Source organism: Cebus imitator, unplaced genomic scaffold (assembly GCF_001604975.1).
Source record: "Cebus imitator isolate Cc_AM_T3 unplaced genomic scaffold, Cebus_imitator-1.0 Scaffold77, whole genome shotgun sequence".
NCBI lineage: Eukaryota > Metazoa > Chordata > Mammalia > Primates > Cebidae > Cebus > Cebus imitator.
Window position 1 is genome coordinate 3,956,945 of NW_016107392.1, and position 7,341 is coordinate 3,964,285.

At 40.0% G+C, this 7,341-nt stretch overlaps 1 pseudogene across 1 annotated transcript; it reads right to left on the reverse strand.

Annotated features, from left to right (window-relative positions):
• Positions 1-3,108: 3,108 nt before the first annotated feature.
• Positions 3,109-4,058, reverse strand: LOC108307238 (annotated as a pseudogene). The gene has a single exon (XR_001826457.2). The product of XR_001826457.2 is annotated as a 40S ribosomal protein SA-like (transcript).
• Positions 4,059-7,341: the final 3,283 nt, after the last annotated feature.

The following is a 7,341-nucleotide window of genomic DNA, read 5'->3' on the forward strand; positions in this document are numbered from 1 at the left end:
AGGAAAGCTGAATGAATCTGCCTGCCAAAGTTACCTTCTTAGAAACACAAGACCTAAGGAGTAGGAAAGCCCCTCATAGATGTTGTTGGTATCTTGTTCTTTAAGTAATGCTGTATTGTGAGCATCTATCAGTCATCCAAATATCCTTAAAACATTTTATCCTTTTTTTCTTAACTTAAAACAACACAGTCTTTGTAGAAATTTGAGAAAGAAGGCAAGCTACAGGAAGAAAATAAGAAGCATAGTAATCCTGCCATCCAAAAATAACCAGTGCTACATTTGGCATCAATCCTTCTAATGTTTGTTCTATGTATATGTACACATTTGTCCCAACTGAATTACATAGCACATATTGTTTTGGAACATGTTTTTCATTTAATGTTTCTAAAACATCTTTATATAGTTTCCCACTTGCCTATTGCTGTGTAACAAACTAAATTTCATGGTTTAAGACAATAATTTATTTTGTTTCTGATTTTGTGGATTGGAGCCCAGCCACATTCAATGATATGGAGAAATGGATTCCAGCCTTTGAAGGCAAGCAGCAGGGTCACACTACAGATGAGCATGCAGAATGGAAGACATTTTCACAGGCTTCTTCTGCGAATACAGTATGCTACTTATGTTATTAAAGAGTCTTCATAACTGCAGTGGCTGAATAGCATTCTAATTAAAAATGTGTCATCATTGATTTAATAAATTTCAATTGTGGAAACCTTAGAAACAGCATTATAAACACCTTTATGATGAATATTCCGCTACATAAAACTTTATCTGCACCTCTGAAAATTTTTATTAGGTTAATTATTAAAAGCAGAATTACCAGGTGATATACTTAAAACTGCTTGATATAAATGGTCAAATTAATTTCTAGAAAAACCCTTATTTAGATCCAGTTCACTTAAAAATATTTTACTCTTTGAAAGAGAAATATTTCCATCAATATTCTTTAAAAATACTTTTGACATTTTTCATCTACTATTTTTACAGATAGTTTTTGAATGTGAATGAAATTTCCACTGAAATTTGTATTGTAGTTTAATTAAACCTACAAATGAACCTGGGATGAAGGAGATGGCCTTAACTATTCAGTCTTGTGGTCCAGATGTCTTCTACCCTGATCTTTTATACTCATTGGCAGAAATTTATAATATTCATGATTGAATTATTGTTAGCATTTTACAGTCTGTAATTGCTTAGGTACACTTGAACTGATTAACAATGTGTAATTGGGTAAGCAATTGTTTTATATATCTATGCATGTTAAGCCATCTTTCTAAATTCTTATTTGTTCCAAAAGTTTTCAATTGATTGTTAGGCTTTCTGGGTAGACAATTATATTAACAGCAAATGGTGAGACTTCTGATCTCCTTTCCAGTAGCCCTTATTATTTCTGTTCCCTATCTTTTTGCATTGGCTAGAATATTCAAGACAATATTAACAGCATAGTAAGAATAGGCATTTTATCTTATTCCTGATTTTAATGAGAACATATCATGTTTAAAGGTGCTTCCCCATTAAATGTGATAATTTGTTTAATATATTCTTTACCATTTAAAAAATCCTCTAGTATCATTTTAATACATTTTATTTACAATTGGTACATAATTTTTTCTGAAGTAACTTAGCCACCCACTGAGATCATGTGGATTTTTTAGATTAACCGATATATTTCATAATACGAAATGATTCTTACAATCCTGAAATAACCCAATAAAATCATGAATTTGCCTTCTCATACACTGTTAAAATTAATTTTTATCATTTTATTTGGAAATTTTGTGTTTTTATACATAGCGAGAATGGTTTGTAATTTTCTATTTTATGTCCTCTTCCTCAAAGTCTGTTGCAGAATTTTTGGAGGTTCTTATTCCACCATTTCAGAAGAAGTTTCTCCATCTTTACCCCTAATTTGTTTGACTGAGACCTACATCTTTATCTTAAAAAGATGAAGAAATAATTTGAGGCTTCTAATAATGCTCTTTTCAGAGAGTAATTTGCATTTGCTTCAGTCAGGAGGGAGATAAACTGTCAATCCCAGATCACTATAATCCAAAAGTGGTGAGGTGATTTAAAGCCAGGCTTCAATCCTTTCAAGGGACAGGCCATTTCTGATTTACTTTTACTCCAGTAATATGACCATTCACAGCCCTCACCCAAATCATGGAGTTTTATCAGGGGCCCCATCCCTGAGAGGCCCCTGGTCCCCCTAAGTCTGCTGAAAGTCCTTCTCAGCAGCTTAGAACTTCTGCTGCATCTTCTGGCATTGGGCACTCTTAGGAGAAAACTGGCCAAAAGATCCAAGCTCTCCCCAATGAGTCTTCCTCTTCTCACAAAGCTTGGCCCAGTAATTCTTCAATGACTTCTATTTTCTCTGATACTTTCAAATATGTTTTTAAAGTTTACGTTTTGTCTTGCTTTTCTAGTCATTCTCAGCTGGAGAATGGGTTTGAACTGCCAAGCCAGTCACTACTGGAAAGAGCACCATGTCAGCCATCACTTCTGCAGGAAGCAAGGGATGATGGAGAGGAAGGCACCTCCCAGCTGAATCGCACACATTTGGCGAACCTTCTTGGATGGTCCACACGACACTCCTGCTTGTACCTCATTGGCCAGAATGTAGTCCCAGGGCCACTCCTGGCTTCAAGGAAGGCTAAAGAATATAGACTTTTAGCACAATGTATTGCCACCCTAAAAAAAATCTGGGTTTTATTGCTAAGAAAAAAAGAAGAACGACTATTCAGTAAGCAGCAGAGTCTCTGCCACATTCCTCATCTATAAAATGGAAATAATATTAATACCTAACTTATGGAATTAATGTGAGGATTAAAGTATATAATGCAGGTAAAGGTCTTAGCACAGTGCCTAGTACAGGGTGGACTTATGATAAATATTAGCAACAGCAATATTTATTGCTGTATAGTAATTTGACTATAATAGACTATTATATGACAATCAAGAAAAAGAAACAATCTTTTTAACTTCCTTTCACTAGTTTCACATGGATACCTGAAGTAAAATTCACAACTTAGGGATGCAATTTCGTTTTTTTTGTTGTTGTTGTTTTTTTTTTTTTTTTTTTTTTTTTTTTTTTTAGAAACTCGATGTTTATTTTCCATCAGTCTTATTTCCCTGTTGCTTAAGAGCCCACACAAGAACAGGCCAAAACCATTCAGTGGTTGCTTCTACCCATTCAGTGGCCTGAGCAGTGGGAGCTGCAGACCAGTCTTCCGTGGCAGGCTGAGCACTCTGGTCCTCAGTAGGGAACTGCTGGATCGGCACAGAGGGCACCTGCACGCCTTCAGACCAGTCTGCAACCTCAGGCTGAGGAGCAGAGAACTCAGGAGCTGAAGTGGTCCATTCACCCTGAAACTCCTCCTTGGTCACAGCCTTTTCAGCAGCAGCCTGCTTTTCTTTTTCAATCTCTTCAGAATCTCTGTAGAGATCAGGCATGACATCCCATGGGTGTTCACGGGAAACGGTGCCACGCATGTGCAGAACTTCCCAAGCCAGCATCCACCACATCAAACCCACTGAGTGAGCTCCCTTGTTGTTGCATGGGATGGCAATGTCCACACAGTGCAGAGGAAAGTCTGTGTTACATCAACCAATGGTAGGTAGGTAAACATAAGATGCTACTGTGAGAGGCTGGTGGTCAGCCCTGGGGTCAGTAATCACAAGCAGCATGGCTCCCAGAAGGCTGCCTGGATCTGGTTGGTAAAGGTTCCAGGAGTGAAGCGGCCAGCAATTGGAGTGGCGCCAGTGGCAGCAGCAAACTTCAGCACCACCCTCTGGCCAGTATTCCTGGAAGATATAACACTGACATCAGCAGGGTTTTCAATGGCAACAATGGCACGAGCTGCCAGGAGAAGCTTCTCCCAGGTCCTCTTCAGATTTATGATGTAGATGCCATCACCTTTCCTTTTATAGATGAACTGTTCCATCTGGAAGTCAAGGTTGGTGCCACCTAAATGGGTTCCTGCTGCAAGGAACTTAAGGACATCCTCCTCCTTCATTTGCAGGACATCAAGGGCTCCAGACATTATGAAAGTTTCCCTTTAAGTTATGACGGGAACCCAGAACAATGCCACATGGACCCCTCAGCAGGTACCATGGAAAGGCGGGATAAAATTTCCACTATCATTGTTTTGTTTCAAATGATGGAGTATTTGATTGGTATAGAATAGCTGTTTATAAATCTAGCACATAATAGGTATTAAAACCATGTAATTACACCCTGGATATTCTTGTACTATCCGCATTTTTACAGTTTCATTCACTTCCATCTAAAAAATATATAAATAAATGTGATTTACTTTTTATGCCTTTGTAAGATCTACACCCTATTAAACAACAATACAACCCACACTTCAGCACAAATCCTGTCATCAAATAAAAGTTCCAACTTTTAGTTGGAAATCTATAGGTATTCACTATTCTTATAATAGCCTTTCTCTGATATTTAAGGATGTTCTGAGAGTTCTTCACCCTTATTTTCACCTCTTATCACAACCACACCCACAGTGTTGTACATATGGATATGGATAAATTATAAGGGGTCACAGAACTTTTCATTCAAGCAGCCACAACAAAATAAGCACGATGATATCCACCTCCCTCCAGGGATCAGATATGAGTGAATTAGTAAGTGTGCGTGTGCATGCATGTGTGTCCATGTGTGTGCGTGCATGTATGGATATGTGTTGGAACCCCAGCATGGCAACAGTGTCACTGCTGATGATTATCGGAAGAAGAAAATTTACCAGAGTGACACAAATTACTAATTACTGTATTATGCAGTGAGAAGAATAAGAAGCTGAAAGTTGTTTCAGCAAATTCTAATTTTAAGCAAATAATTATTGGGTTTACAATGCTCTAAATTAAGTAATTCTCCTTAAGACCTTCCTTAAGTCTCCCTCTTTGAACTCCAGCAGCTGGCAAAGAATTGCAGCTGGCTTTGGGATGGGCTTTGGATTTCATTTGTAATTATTTTTTTCAAACATGCTATCCTCAAAATGAGCTCTCTTCAGAGGCATTTTTCTCCCCGCAGTAATTAGTTTTGACTGTAATAAGTCATTCACAGTTTTCCACCTCATTTTACAAAAGGTGGTATTGAGTAATATAAAGATCAACAAAAGAAAAAAGAACTTGGGGTTAGGCGCACTGACTCACGCCTGCAATCTCAGAACTTTGGGAGGCTGCGGCAGGAGGATCACTTGAAGTCAGGAGTTCAAGACCAACCTGAGCAACATATTGAGACCCTGTCTCTACAAAAGTAAAAATAAAAATAAATAAGACTGGCATGGTGGTACACACCTGTAGGAGGTGTACCACCTGTAGGAGGATCACTTGAGCCTCAGTAGGTAGAGGCTGAAGTGAGCTGTGATTATACCACTGCACTCTAACCTGGGCAACAGAGCAGGCCCCTGTCTCAAAAAAAAAAAAAAAAAAAAAAGCCTGAAACCAAGCCTAAGACCAGGTTATGCCACCTCACTGGCTTTATGACCTTGGATATTGTATTAATCTGGGCTTGTCAAAAAATAGAATATATTTCCATCCTTTTCTTTGGAGAACCCAGAATATGTATGGAGTATAAGGAATGGGCTCTGCAGTTATGGAGGCTGAGAAGCACCAAGATCTACAGTTTGCAAGCTGAGACACAGGAGAGCCATGAGAGGACTCAGAACCAAGAAAGCCAGTGGCCTTAAGTTCCAGTCCAAGTCCTAGTCCAAACTCAGGAGAAGACTGACGTCCCAGCTCAAAGAAGTCAGGCAGAGAAGTGAACTTTTTCTAAGCATCCTGTTCTATTGAAGCTTCAATTATGAGGCCCACCCACACTGGGAAGGACAACCAGCCTTACTCAGTCTATATACTTAAATGCTGATCTCTTCTAGAAACCACCTCAGAGACACACCCCAAGTAATGTTTAACCAAATATCTGGGCACCCTATGGACCAATCAAGTTGACACCTAAAATTAACCATCATAGGTATCCCATAACTTTCACCTGTCTTGCAGAAGTGAGATAAGTATATGTGAGTACCTTTTAAACTAAAAAGCACTGGACGCACTTATGTATTGTTATTAAGATGGCCAAAAGTGGCAACAAATAGCTACATAATAAGAATTACAATAATAGCTCCCGTTTTTAGGACACTCTGAAGATTTATCATGTGCTTGGTACATATATTAATGTATTCAACCCTCACAATAACCCTTTGAGGTAGGGATTAGAGTTTCTCTAATTTACCCATCAGCTATAGGAAGGTTAAAGAACCCGACTAAGATCACAGAGCTAGCAGGTGGCAGACCCCAGTTTCAAACCCAGATGTTTTGGATCTTGAGTCCCTGCTCTAACAGCCACACACCATCACCTGCCTGAGGCCAGCGGGGATGATGACCAGCCCAAAGGCCTGAATAGGTCTGCTCACTTCCCTGGCCCTCTCCTTTTCAACCATGGGGTCAGGCATCACTTTGGACCATCCTAAAGATGCCCTAATGCAGAGACAGTTAGAAACATGGCCAATTTTAACAAGAGGGTACTCAAGCTGGAGACAAAAGGCAGACAGGGCTGGGTATGAATAATTCATTGGGGTGTGGGTACAAAGAGTTAGAACTAGGCTAGTGAATCATTGCCCAATAATTCACCATCAACCCATCCCCCTACCCAAGGTGGGGCTATCACTCAGGGTAATTAACTTCTAATTCTTATTTTATCTGGTCACCGGCAGAATCTGAGGCAATGGAGAAATCAGGTTGGTAAGATTTCCTAAGAGCAAGTAGGGAGAGAGGGAGGTCCGAGTGGAGGGACAGACAGATGCTCAGTGGCCCAGGCAGGGGTCCCCTAAGAGCAGGCTTACAGGTCAGTGAGCAGCATGAGAGCTCTGTGGTCTAAAGGCCTATGTGAGATAAGCTCAGGGGTGGTGGTGGGCAGAGCAAGGGGACTCAGCCATTGTCCACTGCAAGATCTTGTCTCTGCCACATCCAATAAGCACAATGTCCATGATTCTGTTAACAAGAGTTGTTAGATTGTGCAGAGACTGGCTCATGTGCATAGTAGGGGTTGTGGGAGGCATAGGAAGGGACAAGGACAGAGCACAGGCACAGCCAGGGTCTGTAGATGACCTTAGCAAATCAGGTGCTTCACTGAACTACAATTGCACCATCTGCAAACTAGAGAGAATAATCCCAGCCTGGCTACATTTAGTCACAAGACACAAACAAGACAATGTACTCTGTAAATAACATCTGGGAGAGCCAGTGAAGACACAACGCCAGGTGCCCAGACTCTGGGGCACCGCATTTCTGATTGCCAAACCTCAACTTTGCTCACAACTTTTC